This window comes from Pongo abelii, chromosome 14 (genome assembly GCF_028885655.2).
Source record: "Pongo abelii isolate AG06213 chromosome 14, NHGRI_mPonAbe1-v2.0_pri, whole genome shotgun sequence".
NCBI classification, from domain to species: domain Eukaryota; kingdom Metazoa; phylum Chordata; class Mammalia; order Primates; family Hominidae; genus Pongo; species Pongo abelii.
In genome coordinates, this window is record NC_071999.2 from 63,677,097 (window position 1) to 63,698,374 (window position 21,278).

The 21,278-nt window shown below is 34.7% G+C and overlaps 1 long non-coding RNA gene across 1 annotated transcript in view; it reads right to left on the reverse strand.

The window, feature by feature from the left end:
• LOC129049541 (uncharacterized) overlaps positions 1-18,897 on the reverse strand; it is a 94,998-nt gene extending 76,101 nt beyond the window's left edge. Inside the window, exons 1-2 of the long non-coding RNA XR_008512703.2 lie at positions 18,519-18,897; positions 15,336-15,518 (exon numbers count right to left, since the gene is read on the reverse strand). This is a non-coding gene — a long non-coding RNA (uncharacterized LOC129049541). The remainder of the gene's footprint in view (positions 1-15,335; positions 15,519-18,518) is intronic.
• Between the last annotated feature and the right edge of the window lie 2,381 nt (positions 18,898-21,278).

Sequence of the window (21,278 nt, forward strand, 5' to 3'; positions counted from 1 at the left end):
AGACAAGACCTTACTCTGTCACCCAGACTGTAGTGCAGTTACAGGATCATAGCTCAGTGTATCCTAGAACTCCTGAGCTCAAGTGATCCTCCCACCTCAGATTCTCGAGTGCTAGGACTACAGGTGTGCATCACCATACCTAGCTATTTGTTTTTTTAAATTTTCTTGTAGAGATGCGCTCTTGCTTTGTTGCTCAGGCAGGTCTTAAATTCCTGGCCTAAAGTTATCCTTCTGACTTAGCCTTTCAAAGAACTGGGATTATGGATGTGGCTCATTGCACCTGGCCTATCCCTCTTATTAATATAACTATGTATCCTCTTGCTTTTGTGTTACACAAGATTTGGTAACCTAATGGGTATATTTTGGTGTCATTTCTATACAGCTATTTACTAGTGTGCAAATTAGGATTTTTCAAATATTATTAATATTGCTAATTTTCTTATCATTTTCCCTTAACGATTTAAATTCCAGATTATGCATGTGCTCTATAGGGTTTCAGTGATCCCATGCCACAAATCTAATCACTTGAGTTATATTTCAATATATCTAATGTGTTGGTCAGAATTATTTATAGCCTATGCTATGTACAGCATGACAGGTAATTTAAGATAGAGTTACAGGCCTTTATTGAAGAACAGACTTTTGGAATAATAGAAAAGTTAGCATGTCATCATCCAGTGTATATGTTCTCATGAGTGCTCTCATATTCAACATATGAACTGTCAGAGAAATCATTTACCATGGATGTCTCTGATGGATGAGTTACTCATTCTGCCTAATGAACCTCTCAGCATTTCAACTCAACAGTAACTAAGCATATTCTTTACAGTTTTCAATGTTCAAATACCTAGTATATTGCTAAGTCCTTAGGGGAACTCAACAGTTGTTTGATTACTATTTGCTTATGATCCAAATAGATTAGGGAAGCAAAAAATAGACAGAAACATTATCAGCGATAAAATTTGACATATTTAGGCACACCAGTATTAACTTTAAAGGGGGCTGGCACATTTATCTATTAAACCCGTGACTACAATAAAAAACTATTGTTCAAAACTGATCAATTAATTAATATACTTATATAGTACATATGCTACATGGATAGATCTCTCTCATAAAAGCCTTCTTCAAGGTGTTTATATGTACTCCAAGATATATTTTACATCTATATATTTATATATCTATTTACATTGATACATATATCTGTATAAGTATAGAGAAACATATAGATATGTATAGCCATATAACTTTATAGACATATCTGATACATTGTATATATTAATCTCAATACTATTATTATAATTACAGCAGTATATTGAGTCTTTACAATGTTTAATATATATAATATATTGGAATATTTTTCATTAAAGATACTCCTTACTTTCAAATTAAAAAAAAAGATTAAACTTAGCAAAATAGATGATATAAAATCGTCTTGTTTCTATGAAAATTGTTAAACCATGTTTTATTTGACATTTGGAATGATTTTGCAATCCATGTGTTTATTTAGCATCAATTATCATAACTTCCTAAGAAATTCAACAATTCTTTTATGCCAAATATAAATCATAAAGGGAAAAGGGCAAATATCTCTTCATTTCTTTCTTTGCAACTGATATTTGATGATAGATTAGTAGCCACACCTACTCACAACCTATTTTTAAGTGGTGTAGAACTGATTATGCTGTAGAATATATGAGTAATATGTCATTTTTATTATTAAATGTCATATTTAAGTAGGAAAAAATATGAAATTTTAAAGATGTGAAGATTTCTTTACATTCTCCATATTTGCTGAGCCTTTTTTTCCCCTATGTATTCACAGTAACACACAGAACTCTAGCTCATTCAACTCTATGGATTAGCTTTATACATTTTGCACACGTGAATCTGGACTTAATTTTTCTGGAATCAGAACTCATCTATGGTGAAATATGGAGTATTGAAATGCAAACAAAATCAACACTGCCAAGAAGCCTCCCCAACAATCTGCTATTTACATAAGTTAACCCATATTGTGGACTATTGAGTCCTGGCAGTAGACAAGTTGGCTACCTAATCTGTGCAGTCACTGAATTTTTTAATATCTGGAAAGTTTCTATTCCTTAAAATATTACGTAGTTTTAAATATAATTTTTTCTGGGTAGTGACTAAGTGTATATGCTGGAATGAGACAAATGTATATTTTACATACAAATAACTAAAGTGTGTATATTTGAAGCAAATTATAAGTGATGGAAGAAAATAAGAGTTTGATATTAATTTCTAGTTTTTCTATACCAGTCTAAGAAATTTATGAAAGCCCTTAGTTGGTGCAGGAAAGTGTTTCCACTCTGGATTATGTTTTTTCCTACATATTCCCATGTTCTTTTCCATCTACACTCTGAGCAAAGAGTCTTTGTTTCTTATGAAGTCCTATTGCTACATGCAAATTTTTCCTCATTTTAACTGATGAAGTAATTGAAGTGTGCTTCATGTACTATACCAGTATAGCTTACCCCCTGCATGACGCCTTCCTGTGCCAACATCCTGGGTTACTTGGTATGTTGTTTTCCTGTGATTTCCCTAACCAAAGATCACAAACTGGGAGGCTTGGAAACAGAAATTTATTATCTCACAGTTCTGCAGGACAGAAGCCAACCATTAAGGTGTCAGCAGGCATATGCTTACTCTGCCTATGGATAGAATCCTTACTTGTTTCCTTGTAGCTTCTGGTGATGGTCATCAGTTTGTGGTGTTCCTTGGCTATATCACTGTTATTTCTACCTCTGTTATCACATTGGCTATCTTCTCTCTATATGTCTGTATCTCTTCTCTTTTTCTTTTATTTTTTATTTTTTGTAGAGAAGGGAGTCTTGTTATGTTGCCTAGGCTTGTCTTTAACTCCTGGCCTCAGGTGATCCTCCTGCATAGCCCTCCCAAAGCACTGGGATTATAGACATGAGCCACTGTGCCTGGCCTCTTCTCTTTCTCTTAAAGAGATACCCAATCATTGAATTAGGGCCCACCCTAACTGATTATAATCTCATCTTAACTTGATTACATCTGTAAAGACTCTATTTCCAAATAAGCTGATATTTACAGGTCCTGGGGGTTAGGACTTCGACGTATCTTTTAGGGGGACACAGTTCAGTTTCTAACACTCAGTAATCAGGAACGGCTCCTCTTGTGTTAGCTCTTACTGTTCTGACTCTACAGAGTGCTCGGTGTCTTGTTTTGCCTTCCATTTCTTTGAGTTATTTCCTGATTTGAGAACAATCTGAAGATGCTGCCTCCCATCCTTGCTATACTATTATGCTTCCTGGGAGATTAAGAGTCTGCCAAATTTAGGGAGACTGATCCTTGCTGGGTCAGATAATAGTTTGATTTTTCCTTTTTTAAATTTACATTAAAGTAGAAGATCTGCAGACTTGAAGGCAGAATATAGTCAAAGGAATTTGCCTTTTTTTTCTCCCATTAAAGGAAAAATCTAAGCAATAGGCACCATTACCACTTGCTCTGTTTTCAGGTTTTTGTCTTAATGTCAGAAATTTCAGTGACTCAAAAGACCTTGGGGATAGGAGCTGATATTGTAAAGAAACTGGGAATGTTTGGGGAAGGAAAAAAAGTCATCAACCAAGTCCCAATAAGGAATCTCCAGTTACCATTCTAGCAAGAAGGAATTTGTGTTTTGACCCTTTATTATATTCTTAGGGCAGGATTGTCAGCCCTTTTATTTTTTTCCCTGAGGCAGGATGGTAGGTCCCTGGTGAAATTTAATTATAAACCCCACCTTATCTTTATGAAAACCAATCACAACCTTGCCCTTGTTGAAATGAGTTACTCTCTAATGGATTTAGGAAGAAATATATATATTATAAAAAAAAAACTACATAAGGTGCCTCAAGCAGGGAATGTTCATGTTATTCACTCTCCTTTATGCCGATCTATGCTGATATATAGATCAGCATACTCATATATATAGGTTAACATGCATACATTACTTAGGAAAAGTGATGGTAAATGCTTTTTTTGTTTTTTGGCTGGCATTTCTACATGACTTAGAGTGTGGTTTCTAGCATATTTTCACTGATATTTTTTCCAAACACTATGCAACATATCACTACCTGTAGGAGTAGGGGCTCTTTTCTTTTATTTTCTTTTCCTTTCTTTCTCTTTCTCTTTCTTCTTTTTTTGAGATGGAGTTTCACTCCTGTCACCCAGGCTGGAGTGCAATGGCGTGATCTTGGCTCACTGCAACCTCTGCCTCCTGGGTTCAAGCAATTCTCCTGCCTCAGCCTCCTGAGTAGCTGGGATTCCAGGCACCCGCCACCATGCCCAGCTAATTTTTGTAATTTTAGTAGAGACGGGGTTTTGCCATGTTGGCCAGGCTGGTCTCAAACTCCTGACCTCAGGTGATCCACCTGCCTCAGCCTCCCAAAGTGCTGGGATTACAGGCGTGAGCCACCACACACAGCCTGAGTAGGGGCTATTTCTATCTATATGTTTTAATACAGACAAATAAGATCTACCACCTATAATAGAATGAGACACACTATTATAACAGCCTATAGATGAAGATTTTCATATTTGGAGTTGACAAGTTCCATAATGAAAATTAAATTGGTTTGGATGTAACACAGAGAGAATTGTATGGCTTCACAGTGGGACAGATTGGGTTACAATTATGGTTTTATTCCTTACTAGCACAGAGATTTGGGGAAGGTCAGTTGAAAAAACATAAAAAAGCATCTATCATATACATGGTACTCATTTAGGTTGTCCAGTTATAAACCTTGAAGCCAACTGCCAACTGCTATCAAATGAATGTGCGACCCTCCACCACCCCCACCAAATTTATAGGTTGAAAGCTAAATCCTATTGTGTTAGTATCTGGAGATGCAGCCTTTGAGAGGTGATTAGATAATGATAGTAGAGACCTTATTAGCTAATCTTTGATGGGATTAGTGCCCTTATACAAGAGACCCCAGAAAACTCCCTTGTCCCTTGTGCCAAGTGAGCATACACCAAAAAGGTGTCCTCTGTGAACCAAGAAACAGGCCCTCACCAAACACCAAATCTGCTAGCGCCTTAATCTTAGACTTCTTAGCTTCCAGATCTATGAGAAATAAGTGTTTTTTAAGAATCACAGTCTATGGTATTTCTGTTATAGCAGTCAAAAGGGACTAAGACACTCATCTTTTGACAGTTGAATTTAACATCCTATATAAACATGTAATTTCTGTTGTGAATTAGTATTCTTAAGAGAAGAATATGCAAAAAAACCGTTTCAGCGAAACTCTAAAGATGGAGTAAAAATAGAGCCTAGAATTTGTATTCTGAAAAGCTGCTTGCCATTCTGACTACTTCTCTGCCTCAAGAAAACAGTGAATAAATCCTTCATCTTCTCCACAACCTATAAGTTGAAGATCAAATTGGTATAAACTAGCTACAAATTAATTTTAAAAATATTTCAAGGGAAGCATTTCATTTTTGAAATATAAAAGTTTTAATATTTTATATTTTATGTGCTAAAACCTTTTAAAGATCAGAGAATTGGAAGTTTCATCTTTCTTTCAATAAAAATGAGGTAAAATAATATGAACTTAACATTTTATTAAACTATTTTTACATAAAATGTAAGATTTTGATATCCCAAATTATACCAACTTTGAATAAACTGTTTTGAAAAATGAAGTGTAATTAACATATATGAAGTACAGAAATTATATGTGCTGTATAAATTTTTGCAAAATAAACACAACAGTACAATCAGACATTAAACAGTAGATTAGAAACATCTTTGTGTACATTACCAGTAACTATTCCTCTTTTAAAAGTTAATCCCTATTCTGACTACTTTCACCATAGATTAAGTTTGCCAATTTATCAAAGGCATATAAATAGAATTATATTATATAATAGGTATCATTTTGCTTCCATCTTCTTTTGATCGACATTATGTTTTTGAGATACAACCATATAATTCTCTATAGTAGCAGCCCATTTTCTTCATTGCTAGTTAGTTTTCCATGATATGACTACACCAGTATTTATCAAATGTATTTTTTAGGGTTATTTAGGTTATTTCCAATTGGGAACAATTATGAATAAATAATTTGCCAATGACTGTTTTATTTATGTATTTTTTAGCATATTTATTGGCATTTTGTTGAATATATGGAGATACTACTGTTTATGATTTTAGACATTAGCACTATTTTGGAAATTAAAACAATCCCACGATGACCATTTGTGAATGTATATTTATATATGCTTATGTGGAGAATATACCTAGCATTATGAACAATTTCTATGTTTTTATAATTTAATTTAATTTTTTTAAGATGGAATCTCACTCTGTTGCCAAGTCTGGAGTGCAGTGGAGGGATCTCGGCTCACTGCACCCTCCACCACCCGGGTTCAAGCAATTCTCCTGCTTCAGTCACCCAAATAGCTGGGATTACAGGTGCATGCCACCACACTAGGCTAATTTTTTTTTTTTTTTTTTTAAGTAGAGATGGGGGTTCACCGTGTTGGCCAGGCTGGTCTCAAACTCCTGACCTCAGGTGATCCGCCTGCCTCCGCCTCCCAAAGTGCTGGAATTACAAGCGTAAGCCACTATGTCCAGCCATCTTTGTTTAACTTTATTAAGCACTGCCAAATAACTTTCCAAAATAGTCTTTCTAATTCACATCTGACAACAGTTTTTGAGAGTTTCAGTTTTTCCACAACCTCACCATTGTACTTAGTATCATCAGTCTTTCATTTTAGTCATGTTGGTGGCTATACAGTGATCGCTAGTTGCAGTTTTAAGTTGCATCTCCCTATGGTTAATGGGGTTGAGAACATTTTCATATGTTTCTTTGCCATTTGGACATCCCCTCTTATTAATAGATGTCTTTAGGTAGATTTTTGAAACTTTTAATATTTGTATTTACTCATATTATTCTGAAAGTAACTATAAATTTTCTGGACCAAGACCACATTATTATTATGTACAGGAATAACTGCATTACTACTCCATGTTGTGTTCTTTCCCCCATGTGGGGCAATGCATGAGAGCCAGATAAGTAGACCTGCTTGGGCAACAAAGAAGTTTTCTAATGTTATAGTGGAAGAACACTGAAATTAAGAACCTAGGAGTTTATATGTATGCTGTCCAGATGCCACCAACCCCGAACACCACTCCGAGAAATGAGAGGAATCTAATCTTTCTAATGTGAACAAAGTCTCTTTCAGAAAAAAAGAGGACTGTAGGAGGGATTTTATCTTTTGGAATGTAAGTAAATGTTTATTTATATGGGGTGGGAGGAGAGATAAGGCAAGTATTGTTTCCATGCCTCCAGGTTTTCTCTTACCTTAAAATGTAAATACATGCCTCCAGGCAGTTAAATCTCTCTAGTGTTCTCACTGTCCATTCTGTCATCTTCTGACTTTCAAGCTCTGCTGATTAGAGTAAGTTGCTGTTTTCTTTGCTCAGAAAGTCCTTACTTTCTAAAACATGAAAATAGGTATATTGCTTCTCAGCTGCTTTTTGTCCCATTTTCTGTTAAATTCTCTCTTATTTATGTAGGGTTGTAGAAATTCTTTATATATTTGGGTTGTATGTTTTGTAGCTTTTTGTTCTATGCTGGATTTCTGTATTTTTTACTCATTTTATTTCCATGGTTTAATATCAATATTTTATGCTATCTTCCAGTTTAATAAACCTCTCAACTGCTGCATCTAATCTGTTATTAAACCCATTTACTGTAATCTTTTTTATTTTTTGAAATGAGTTTTTGCTATATTGCCCAGGCTGGTCTTGAACTTCTGGGCTCAAGTAATCCTCCCACCTCAATCTCCCAAGTAGCTGGGACTATAGGCCCATGTCACCATGCCAAGCTTACTGCAATCTTAATTACAATTTTTATATTATTTAGAATTTCTATTCTATTGTATTTCTGTATGCCTGATCAGTGGTAAATTTCTGTATTTTGTCACCTTTTAAAAAAACATACTAATCACAGTAAATTCAGAGACAGTGTCTGATACATCTGATAGATGAATCACCTATGTGCCTGTTTCCTCTTGGTCTTATTTCCTGAAAATTTTTGATTGAATGCTATAAATTCTAAATGGAAACTGTAGATGTTCTATATGATGCTAAATTTTCCATAGAGGATTTAATTTTGCTTTTGATGAAGAATTTGATTAAGGGCAAAATCACCTTACACCCTAATCCACTCTCAGATGAAGGGGACTGGATTTTGGAATTTTGTCTGGTTCTTTTAAATCTTACTCTTAGGGTTTAGTATTTCAGTATTTTCTTCTGAAATCCTGGATATAAGAATCCATCCTTCCTGAAGAGCTCTGATATCCAGTTTTTGTTTTCTTAGAATTTTTGGCTTCAGAAAACTTTGTATGGGTTCTCAATCTGTAGGTATTATGCCATTTATAAATCATCAAATAATTTACAGAGGGAAGTGACACTAAATGTCAGCTTTACCTTAGTGCATTTACTCATTTCTTCAAGATCATGGTGCCTTAAATTCTGGCTGCCTTAGCAGTTCCTGATACTTAAAAAAAATTGTTTTTGTTTTGTTTCTTTTGGCTGTATTTTGCAGATTTTGTTTTGGTATTTTGTTTTTCCAGTTATTATTCACAAAAGGGCTTATTTTCTAAGTTGATACATTACAGCCAGAAATTGAAGTCTTACTAAAGCTACAATAATTCCTAAGTTTCTACATATCAGTTAGCCTTGATCAAAAATTTTACTTTATTCATAGAATATTTTTGATGTATCATATTGTCATGTTTTATTATTTCATGTTCTTAGAACTCCTACACACTCGTACTAGTTTGTAATTAAATTGTTTCCTGATTAATTCAGTTTACATCTCTATCATCACTAGACTGTAAACTCAAAGAAAGGAAGGGCTGTGCCAATTTGCTTACCATGCTATCTCTGATGCCTATCATACAGCCAACACTCAATGAATACTTTAAAATTCTGTCTAAACAAATAAGTACCTGGGAAATATTTAAGAAAAAAACATACAAAATTCAGCTAGCTCTCAATTAAGTGTTATATTGGTCTAAATTGAATAAATTCATATAGGTTGGTCAAACAAATTTTATAGGAAAAGTTTCTCTAGAAATTAAAATTAAAATATAACTGAAATTTTACATGAGCTATTTTCTTTATAGCATCATTATTAAAAATTCAAGCACATACTGTAGATGCAGTACTTTTAAAAAGAGTTTTAAATTAAAAAAACAGTGTCAAAAAGCTCTGGTGTGGAAAACAAACTTAAAAGTAGATAATAAATAAGCATGATTTTATGTAAATTCTTATATCAGAGACAAATGGGATAAAGTTTATTAAAATCTTAAAAATACAGTTAAATAAAATTTGTTTTAAAAGGCATTTTTAATAGCAGGAAATTTTATGGATGGTCTATTAATAAATGAACACAATATAAAAGTTGTTATCCTAAATTCTCAGTTCCATAAACAATATAAATTCTCTGGTAAAATTCTCATCTTTGACATATGGCCTAAAAATTTCAACAGATTACTTTACCACATAAACTTTTTGTTGTTGTTGTTTCTAACAAGTGTTCTTTTGAGCGTTAATTTTTGACAATCAGTCCCTGAAACCCGCTATCCCAGCATGTTGTCTACTATTATAAAGCTATGTTATTCAAGGGAGGAAAAATATCTATGAACATACCTACTTAAATTTTCTACTTATGGAAATTTTTGTAAGGAAATTTCAAGTCAGAAGTAGATAAATGACAGATCAGTGCCAGAGTCACATAGTTCCTATTGGTAACAAGATAGAAATCTTAACATTTCTATTTCAAATGACATATTCTAAAATACAGAGATACATTTTGGAGTCAGGATTTAGTAGTTGTTAGAATAACATCCCCATATGGCCAAGAACAAATAAAATTTTATCATCAATAAGATACTAGATAAAGGCAACTAGAAAAAAACGCCTGATTACTTACAAAGGTAACCCCATCAGGCTAACAGTGGACTGCTCAGCAGGAACCATAAAAGCCAGAAGAGACTGGGGGCCTAGTTTCAGCATTCTCGAAGAAAAGATATTCTAATCAAGAATTTCACACCCTGCCGAACTAAGCTTCATAACTGAAGGAGAAACAAAGTCTTTCTCAGACAAGCAATCACTAAGGGAATTCATTGCCACTAGACCAGCCTTACAAGTGTTCTTTAAGGGAGTTCTAAACATGGAGATGAGCAATATCTGCTCCCATAAAACCACACCTAAGTACATAGCCCACAGGCACTTTAAAGCAACTACACAATAGAAACTACAAAACACAAGCTGACAACTTTATGATAGAATCAAAACCTCCCATATCAATGTTAATCTTGAACTTAAATGGTTTTAATGACCTACTTCAAGGGGAAGAGGGGCAAGTTGGATTTAAAAAAAAAAAAAAAACTCATCTATCTACTATTTCAAAAGACCCACCTCACAGTAAGAACACCATAGACTCAAGGCAAGGGATTGGAGAAACATCTATCACACAAACTAAAAACAAAAAAGAGCAAGGGTCTTTAGTTATATATCAGATACAATAGACTTTAAACCAACAACAGTAAAAAAAAGGACAAAGAAGGGCACTAAAAAAAAATACAGGGTTCAATCCAACATATGACTTAACCATCTTATATACACACCCAGCATTGGAATACACAGATTCATAAACCAGGTACTTTTGTAGGTACTTCTAGACCTACAAAAAGTCTTAAACAGCAACACAATAACAGTAGGGTACTTCCACATGCCACTGACAGTGTTAGAGAGACCAAGGCAGAAAACTAACAGAAATTCTGGGCTTACGTTTGACTTTTGACCAATTGAACCTAACAGACATTTACAGAACACTCCACCCATCAACCATAGAATATCAATTCTTCTCAACTGCACACAGATCATAATCTAAGACTGACTACATCCTCAGTCATAAAACACGTCTCAATAAATTCAGAAAATTCAAAATCATACAAACCATACTTTTGGACCATGGTGGAATAAGAATACAAATCAATACCAAGAACATCACCTAAAACCACAACATTACATGAAAATTAAACAACTTGCCCCAGAAAGACATTTGGGTAAACAACAAAATAAAGGCAGGATTTAAAAATTATCTTAAATAAATGAAAACAGAGACACACATATCAAAATTTCTGGGCTACAGCTAAAGCAGTGTTTATAGTGCTAAGAACCTATACCAAAAAGTTAAGCAATCTCAAATTAACAATCTAACATTACACCTATAGGAACTAAAAGCACAAGATCAAACTAACCCCAAAGCTAGCAGGAGAAAAGAAATAAATAAAATCAGAGAAGAATTGAATGAAACTGATATCCAAAAATCCATACAAAGGATCAACAAAATGAAAAGCTGGTTCTTTGAAAAAAATCAACAAGATTGATAGATCACTAGCTAGATTAATAAAAAAAGAGAAAAGATCCAAATAAGTGCAGTCAGAAATGACAAAGGTGACATTAGAACTGATCTCACATAAATACAAAAGATCCTCAGAGACCATTATGAACACCTCTATGCACACAAACTGGAAAATCTAGAGGCAATAGATAAATTCCTGGAAACACACAACCTCCCAAGACTAAGTCAGGAAGAAATCAAAACCCCGAACAGATGAATATTGAACTCTGAAATTGAATCAGTAATAAAAAACTTACTAACCAAAAAGAGCTTTGGAGCAGATGGATTCACAGCCGGATTCTATGGGATGTACAAAGAAAATCTGGTATAAATCCTACTAAACCTATTCCAAAAATAGGGGAGGAGTGACTCCTCCCTACATAATTCTACAAAGCCAGCATCACTCTGATACCAAAACCTGGCAAAGACACACAACAACAAAACAACTGCCGGTCAATTCCCCGATGAACAAAAATGCAAAAATCCTTAACAAAATGCTAGCAAACCAAATCCAGTAGCATATCAAAAGTTAATTCACCATGATAAAAGAAACTCACCATGATCAAGTAGGCTTTTTTCTTGGGATGCAGGACTGGTTCAACATACAGAAATCAATAAATGTGATTTGTCACATAAACAGAATTAAAAACAAAAACCATATGATCATTTCATTAGATGCAGAAAAAGCTTTTGATAAAATCCAGCATCCTTTTGTGATTAAAAACCCTGAGAAAACTAGACACCAAAGCAACATACCTCAAAATAATAAGAGATATCTATGACAAACCCACAGCCAACATTAGAATATACAGACAAAAGCTGAAAGCATTCCCATTAAGAATGTGAACAAGACAAGGATGTCCACTCTCACCACTCCTATTCAGCATAGTACTGGAAGTCCTAGCCAGAGCAATTAGGCAAGAGAAAGCAATAAAATGTATCCAAATAGTAATAGAAGAAGCCAAATTATCTCCCTTCATTGATGTTATGATTCTATACCTAAAAACCCTGAAGACTCCAACAAAAGACTGCTAGGGTGACAAATGACTTTAGTAAAGTTTCAGGATATAAAATCAATGCACAAAAATCAGTAGTGTTTCTATGCACCAATAACATTCAAACTGAGAGACAAATCAAGGATGTAATCCCATTTACAATAGCCACAAAAATTGTAAAATGCCTTGTAATATAGCTAACAAAGAGGTAAAATATCTCTACAAGGAGAACCACAAAACACTGCTGAAAGAAATCATAGATGATACAAACAAATGAAAAAACATCACATGCTATTGTCTAGAAGAATCAGTATCATTAAAATGGCCATAATGCCCAAAGCAGTCTACAGTCTACAAAGATTCAACGCAATTGCTACGTAATTATCAACTTCATTTTTCACAGAATTAGAAAAAAACTATTCTAAAATTCATATGTAATCAAAAAAGTGCTCAAATAGTCAAATAAATCTTTAGCAAAAAAGAACAAAGCTGGAGGCATCACACTACCAGACTTCAGAATATACTGTAAGGCTACAGTAACCCAAAAAGCATGGTACTGGTACAAAAACAGATACATAGACCAATGCAACAGAATATAGAGAACCCAGAAATAGAGCTGCACATCTACAACCTTCTGATCTTCAACAAAGTCAACAATAACAAGCAATGGGGAAAGGAATTCTTATTCAATAAATAATGTTGGGATAAATGGCTAGCCATATGCAGAAGAATAAAACAGGACCTATATACAAAAATTAACTCAAGATGGTTTAAAGACTTAAAGGTATGACCTAAAATTATCATAATCCTAGAAGAAAACCTAGGAAACACCATTCTGGATATTGGCCTTTGCAAATAATTTATGACTAAGTCCTCAAAAGCAATTGCAACAAAACAAAAATTCACAAGTGAGACCTAATTAAACTAAAGAGCTTTTGCACAGCAAAAGAAAGTATCAACAGAGTAAACAGAAAACCTGCAAAATGGGAGAAGATATTTGCAAACTATGCCTTCAACAAAGGTCTAATATTCAGACTCTATGAGAAACTGAAACAATTGAACAAGCAGAAAAATAATAATAATCTCATTAAAAATGGGCAAAAGCCATGTACAGACACTTCTCAAATGAAGACACATCTATGGCCCACAAATATGTAAAAAATAATATCACCAGTCGTTAGAGAAATGCAAATTAAAACCACAATGAGAAACCGTCTCACAGCAGTCAGAATTTCTATTATTAAAAATGACAAAAAATAACAGATGTTGTTGAGGCTATGGAGAAAAGGAAACACTCATACATGGTTGGTGGGAAAGTAATTTAGTTCAGCCACTTTAGAAAGCAGTTCTAAGAACTTAAAATAGGACTACCATTTGACCCAGCAATCCCATTACTGGGTATATACTCAAATAATAATAATAATTGTTCTACAAAAAAGACACATGCACTCATATAGTCATTGTAGCACTACTCACAATAACAAAGACATGGAATCACCCTAGTTTCAAATTGACAGTTGACTGGATAAGGAAAATATGATACATATATACCATGAAATACTATTCAGCCATAGAAAAGAACAAAATTATGTCCTTTGCAGCAACATGGATTCAACTGGAGGCCATTATCCCAAGCAAATTAATGCAGGAACAGAAAACCAAATACTGCATGTTCTCACTTACAAGAGGTAGCTAAACATTGAATACACATGGACATAAAGATTGGAACAACAGATAATGGGAACTCCTAAATGGGGGTGATGGTGAAGGTGGCAGGGTGAAAAATTACCTGTCAGATACTATGCTCACTACCTTGGTGATGGGATCATTTGTACAACAAAACTCAGCAACACATAATTTACCTGTAACAAACCTGCACGTGTCACCTGAATCTAACATAAAAGTTGAAAAAATAAGATATTAGAAGTAATATCAAGCTTTGTTTTATAAAGGGATGTGATTGTTTAATCTGTTTATTGAGTTTAGTGTAAGATATATTATTGCTCATATTTAAACGTTCTTCATAAGTGAATTATATTGATGTAAAGAACAATGTATTTAAAGCAAGACAATTCTAAGTTTGAATTCTAGCTTTACAATTTATCATTTGCTTCACGTTACAGTTTTGTTTCCATATCTGTAATATGGTGCTGAGGTTACTTAGCATTCATTCAGACATAAAATGACTAAGGTAAAACATACACGAAGTGCCTAGCAGAATTCCTGGCTCATATTAAACATCTCCGATATGCCAAGACTTTTTCTTTTCCCCTTGTGTAAATGTTGTTAAATTATTTTATATCTATTGTATAATTTTTATTCATTTAAATATTCATCTTGTAATCACCATATTTTGTTTATAGGTTGAAATGTCTTCTACAGATTTTGGCATAAATTATTTTCCTTTTTCAGAACAACTCTTTAAAAAGATAATTGTATTAAAAGTTGGAATGTAAATAAAATATTTCATTGAGAAAAAAGTTATAATAACCTTTTGACCATGGACTAAATTGTAACCATGTGCTATCACCAGGACTAAGAGGTCTGAACCTCTTGAAGTCACAGGGGAAAATGATGAAGATAGAGCTTAGCCTGATTTTCAGAGTTTCAGGGAGCTCTACAATTAGATAATTTACACTGTCTTAAACACGAAAGAACATAAAATATAATTCATCAAATGCATCTCCAAATTTTATAATGCCAATTCCAGAATCTATTCCTTTGATGACAACCAATTGTTATTAACGTTAGCCTGTCAAGAACTGAATGGAATCTACAAAATGAAGGTTTAAGTTTAATATTTCCAGGTCAAATAACATATTCTAAAGTACAGAGATCCATTTTGGAGTCAAAATTCAGAAGTAGCTATTTTTACTCAACTCACCTTCCCAGGGCACTCAAAATGGTGCAAGAGATTGGTTTTCCACTCTCAGGCTACCCAGGTGAAGATCCTCTTGTTGATGGCAGAAAGCCCCCGACTGACACTCATGTTCCTACATCTCAGATTGGTCATCTCAAGCTTGTTTTCTCAGGTTCTGGGTAGGGACGGGTAGCACTATTATGAGGGCTGAAGTTAGAGAATGGGAGGAATGAGAAAGTGCTGCCCTGGCATTAGATACACACTCAGTAGAAAACATACTTCACGTATTCATATAGCCATTCTGTTTTTTCACTTTCACTACAGTATTTAACAAGTGAGATAGTCAACACTTTATTATAAAATGGGATTTGTGCTGGATAATTTTGCCCAATGGTAGGCTAACGTAAGTGTTCTGAGCATGTTTAACATAGGCTAGGCTGCTATGATGTTCGATAGGTTAGAAGTGTTAAATACATTTTCAACATCATATTTTCAAATTACAATGGGTTTATTGAGACATAACCCCATCGTAAATAGAGAGGCATCTGTATATTTTGGAAATTAAGCCCTTATCTGATACATAGTTTGCAAATATTTTTCCCATTCCACGGGCTCCCTTTCCACTCTCTTGTTGTTTTCTATGCTGTGCAGAAAAAAAAAAAAAAAAGAAAGAAAGAAAAGAAAGAGAAGAAATCAAAGACTCTGAATGTGTAACTGATTTGCCCAAGACCACAGAATTAGAAAAAGGCAGAATCAGAACTTGAACTTAATTATTCTAAATCATCCACACTTGTTTGTGCAAAATAAATCCTAAGACATTGTTAAAACTTTTCTAGAAACGCCATATGAAATGTTAACTACTTTAGAGAACTTTGAAATATAGGCAAAAGATACCAGTAGAAAATCCTGGTAATGAAGCCAAGAAGGAAACAGCAATATGTGACAGGCCCTGCGGGCAACATCTGTTTTTGTTTTATGCAGTACATTTTCTATGGGAAATTACTCCGAAAGAGACTACTGGCATCTTTTATTCAAGCCAATGCCACACACAATATATTGTTTATGTCTACCATCTAAGAGGAAAAGGACCACCAAACAATAATATGTTCATTGAACCTGTCTTTTAACTAGCAGGGCCAATTTATGGGTTGATCCAAGAATTTCAGTTGTCATAGTGACCTGCAGACTGATAGATATTTGATGTAATCATTTATCTTAACAGATTGGATTAATAATGTCCAGTGCTTTTTTCATTCCTTACCACCACTGTTAGAATGTTTATGTCTCCTTACAATTCATATGTTGAAACCTAATCCCCAGCCCAATAGTATAAGAGGTATGGCCTTTTTCCTTCCCTCCCTCCCTCCCTCCCTCCCTCCCTTCCTCCCTCCCTTCCTTTCTTCCTTCCTTCCTTCCTTCCCTTCCTTCTCTTCTTTCCTTCCTTCCTTCCTTCCCTTCCTTCCCTTCTTTCCTTCCTTCCTTCCTATTTTTTTTTTTTTTTTTTTGACAGAGTCTTGCTCTGTCGCCCAGGCTGGAGTGCAGTGGCATGATCTCAGCTCACCGCAACCTTTCTGCCTTCTGGTTTCAAGCAGTTCTCTGCCTCAGCCTCCCAAGTAGCTGGGATTACAGGCGTCCGCCACAACGCCTGGCTAATTTTTATATTTTTTAGTGGAGACGGGGTTTCACCATGTTGGCTAGGCTGGTCTCAAACTCCTGACTTCAGGTGATCCACCCACGTCGGCCTCCCAAAGTTTGGGGATTACAGGCATGAGCCACCACGCTCGGCCAAGGTAGGGCCTTTAGGAGGGGATTAGATCATGAGGTGTCTGACCTCGTTACTGCTACAAGTGCCCTTGTAAAGAGTCCAAGGCAGGGCATGGTGGCTCATGCCTGTAATCACAGAAATTTGGGAGGCCAAGGCAAGTGGATCACCTGAGGTCGAGAGTTCGAGACCAGCCTGACCAACATGGAGAAACCCCATCTCTACTAAAAATACAAAATTAGCTGGGCGTGGTGGCGCATGCCTGTAATCCCAGCTACTCCAGAGGCTGAGGCAGGAGAATCACTTGAACCTGGGAGACGGAGGTTGCGGTGAGCCTCCAGCCTGGGCAACAAGAGCGAAACTCTGTCTCAAAAACAAATAAACAAAAAAAAGAGTCCAGAGGGAGTTTCTTTTTCCCTTCTGCCACATGAAGAGATGGTGAGATGGTGCCATCTATGAACCAGGAAACAGACCTCACTAGAACTGAATCCTGCTGACACTCTGATCTTAAACTTCCAGCTTCTGGAACTGTGAGAGCTAAATTTCTGATATTTAAAAGCTAACCAATTTGGTGTATTTTGTTATAGCAGCCCAAATGTACTAAACCACTAACATACAGGATTCAGCTCCATTGTTTGGTAATTGAGTTAAAAAAATCAAGTTTTTATAGAACAGTTCTGATGACAGCATTGTGTGGTTCATCAGAATGGTGGGGGAAAAAATGAGTTCTATTTTCTTACTTCATTCAAAGTAAGAGATACAAAGCAATAAGAAAATAGAGAAAAGGTTAATTAATATGGTTATTCATCAGATATATTGGAATTTTTACGGTATTAATAAGAATAAACATACTCTCATATTTGAAGTGACCAATGATATATCCTTATTGGTGCAATTATGAGGGTGTATTCCATTCTGCATTCTGATTTTATAACACTAGGAAGCTCTTACTTGAATCAATCCCAATAGCTATTTGGAATGACAACAATCCTTTTAAAAACAACCTGTTATCCTTCTCAAAGATAACATGATTATGTAATTTCGTTGTGCAGAACTAGTTCTTTTCTGTCTTAGAAAACGTGAATGTTCTAATTACCCACTCATCTTGGTTCAAAGACTATGATAATTCTTTAAATTGGATCCTCTGCTGCAGAATACAGAGGTTGGGAAATTATTTTCTGATTGAAAAATGTGAAAAGTCAATTTACTGACTTTATACTCTTTCTTTGATGTCAAAATATTTACAGTAATGTTGAATGATTCTACAAAAAGTACTTAATATTAACAGTGCTTAATGGTTATACAGAAGTGTAGTCATTATAAATTGTTTAGAAATTGCAGGTATTTTTTACAGCCTCATTCTTAGATAAGTCAGTATTCAGGCCACATTTTTATGCATGCTAGAAAAACAAACCAAATGAAGGAAACCTGTCAGAGTAGCTTACCATGGTCTGTCTTCAAAATAGGTATGAATTGCTGCTGCTATATCAAGAATATGCAATCTATCCAGATCTTTAAAACTGCTGCAGTTAGCAATACTGGCTGATTTTGGAGTATGGTGATTTTTTTCCTCCATTATGAATATAACATAGATAAGCCTTCCAAGATGATATTCTGGAGGTCAGGAGACGCCTAAAATATGTCATCATTCTCTGGTGTCTTGCGCAAAATCTTATCCAAGGTGAAGCCCTAGCAAATGTAAGTTTAATGAATGAATAAATGTTATTAATGCCAGTTTTACATGGAGTAGCCAAATAAAATCAGTTCCAAAAGCTCTAATTTAATGGGACAAGTCCATTCTGTCTATACAAATCTGATCTAAGGGGAATCAGATCTTTTAAGCTTGACTGACATCATTGGCTCCTCTGTAAGTTAGTAAATATTTGTGCTGATATGGCACTTTTACACTGAAAGAACTCAGCAGATTATAGGAGAGGTATCTTTTCTAATTTAATGCCAGTAGCATTTAACAATGTGCAGCAACAGCTAACACCAAGGGGCCAATTGGTCGGGAACTTTCCCAAATACTTTTTGCCTATGATTATAACTACATGGACATAGGCTACAGTAACCAGTTAAAAGGCAAAATTAAAAAAAAAGAAAACTGAATATAATTAGATGAAATAGAAGGGATGAAAGAAAGAAAAAAAAATCTATAAAGAAAAGGATAAACTTAATAAGATTATTATATTTTTAGAAGCTTTTTTGTGGCATCCTGTCCACAGGTTAATTAGGATACTTCTCAGATGTGTTCATCAAAGCCCCAGAATTCAGAGAAGAAACATCAGAAGGAAGAGTATCAGATGGGTGGATTTATGCCTCCTTCTCCCACTAACTCTTTCAAATAGGGTAGTTCTCCCTTTATTTATAGTTTCATGATATTTCTACAAAATATTTCATGTGAAGAAGGAGTTCCACTTTTTAAAAGTGTGTTATTGTTACTTGTTTAAATAATCACCTTGTCTAAGAGAAGAAATAATAGGTAGGGTGTAAGAAGGTAAAGGTTTAGGCAATTATCTTCATTCTACATTTGACATGTCTATGTTTCAGTCTGCAATACACCCCCCATTAGCTATAGAAAACAGATCTTCAGACATGGATCTTTTATGGCTCCCATTTATCTGCACAATCCTTTCCTACTATGTCCTATTTAACTTAGACTCTTCCTAAAGTAGAAACTCCATTTTTCTTCTGACACGGCCTATACTTCCTGCCTTCCATTACCTTGCTCATCTGGTCTCTCTCCTACTTAAAATACTCTGACTGAGATTTTTAACTTCTCTTCATATCCTTCTTTGAAATTCTTCCTTGAATGGAAATATATTTCAATGCCCTTCTTCCAACTCCCATATGGATGGGAACTTTTCTTTCTCTGTATTACATGTTACAAACGTGTAACATTTATTATATATTTGCTTTTAGTTTTTGTGTAGATAAATTAGAAAATCAGCAGCACAGTACATTGGTGAAGACAAAATGCTCTGGGATCAGAACTCTTCTGCTCAAATCTCAGTTTTCCCATTTAATATATCCATATGAATCCTAGCTAATTACTCAAGTATTTGATGCCTCAGTTTTCTTATATGCAAAATGAGAAAAATAAATTGTTCCTTGATCATAGGCATTTTGTGAAATTTAAATTATAAAAGCAAAAGGCTTATAATAGTACTTTGTATATAGTAAGTGTTCCATGAAACTACTTATTGATACCAGTATTATTTGACACTTTCAGTATTACTTGGTAGTTATATGAATATGCATTATTATCCCCAAAAGACTGCAAGTCCTTTTCACATGATGCATGTTTTCTTCTATTCTTTATATAATATAGAATATATCAAGGTGATTAGTATGCAATAGGTAAACATTAATTTTTAACTGAATTGAAATAAATTAATGTCTGCTGTACTGTAGAGTTCCTCAATAACATAATCTTGCATATTTTTTCTCTCTCTTTTCTGAGTTTCCTGATATAGTTCCAACTTTGGTGATTACATTTGGTTTATAACATGCCTGGTGTGCTTTAATTGGAAATGCTGTTTTCTTCTCTCCCATAAGGGTAGAAAAAATAAGAGGCATACCATGATTCCATCCGTAAGTGGCTGCATTCCAGTGTGATAGAGAGGAGAGTAGCTCTACCCCTGCCTACCAGAGTTCTGGGGAGGCAATCTACACATCCTGTAAATGAAAACTCTTTGTGAGGTGCCTTCAAATCCTCTCTTGATGAAATAGGCACAATGGTTAATATCCATTGGAAGCTTACTATGCTAATATCTCTGTGATAAATTTCTCTGATATATTTTGTATTTATCCCTTCAGCAGTGCTAAGAGAAGTTTAGTATGATTATTCCTCCCCAGCCCTTTTTTTTGCAGATAAGCCAATGAGCTCAGAGAGTTTATACGATGTGCTCAAAGTTACACAGCTAATAAAATGGCAGCATATGAATTTGAAGGCTATTTTATCTGAGTTAGGAGACAGTACCTCTTTGCTAGACAGATTCTTTATATATCAATATCAAAAGTCTTTCTTTAACCCATTTATGCCTGAGGTTGCAATTTTTTGAATTTTTGCCATCATGCGTTGGCGATGACCTTGAGCAGTAGGATATAAATAACTCCTACATGCTTAGCGTTCAAAAAATGGAATGGTAGGCATAAATACGTAAACCATCAGATCCATCTTTGTTAATAAGATTATTTTCAGT